The sequence below is a fragment of the Bison bison genome, unplaced genomic scaffold (assembly GCF_000754665.1).
Source record: "Bison bison bison isolate TAMUID 2011002044 unplaced genomic scaffold, Bison_UMD1.0 scf7180017864163, whole genome shotgun sequence".
NCBI lineage: Eukaryota > Metazoa > Chordata > Mammalia > Artiodactyla > Bovidae > Bison > Bison bison.
In genome coordinates, this window is record NW_011494735.1 from 5,159,907 (window position 1) to 5,160,575 (window position 669).

Here is a 669-nt window from a genome sequence, read left to right on the forward strand (position 1 = left end):
TTCTTATCTCTCCTTGTTATTCTTGGAACTCTGCATTCAGATGTTTATATCTTTCCTTTTCTCCTTTGCTTTCGCTTCTCTTCTTTTCACAGCTATATGTAAGGCCTCCCTAGACAACCATTTTGCTTTTTTGCCTTTCTTTTCCATGGGGATGGTCTTGATCCTTGTCTCCTGTACTATGTCATGAACCTCCGTCCATAGTTCATCAGGCACTCCATCTATCAGATCTAGGCCCTTAAATCTATTTCTCACTTCCACTGTATAATCATAAGGGATTTGATTTAGGTCATACCTGAATGGTCTAATGACTTTCCCTACTTTCTTCAATTTCAGTCTGAATTTGGCAATAAGGAGTTCATGATCTGAGTCACAGTCAACTCCTGGCCTTGTTTTTGCTGACTGTATAGAGCTTCTCCATCTTTGGCTGCAAAGGATGTAATCAATTTGATTTCGGTGTTGACCATCTGGTGATGTCCATGTGTAGAGTCTTCTCTTGTGCTGTTGGAAGAGGGTGTTTGCTATGACCAGTGTGTTCTCTTGGCAAAACTCTATTAGCCTTTGCCCTGCTTCATTCCGTATTCCAAGGCCAAATTTGCCTGTTACCCCAGGTGTTTCTTGACTTTCTACTTTTGCATTCCAGTCCCCTATAATGAAAAGGACATCTTTTTT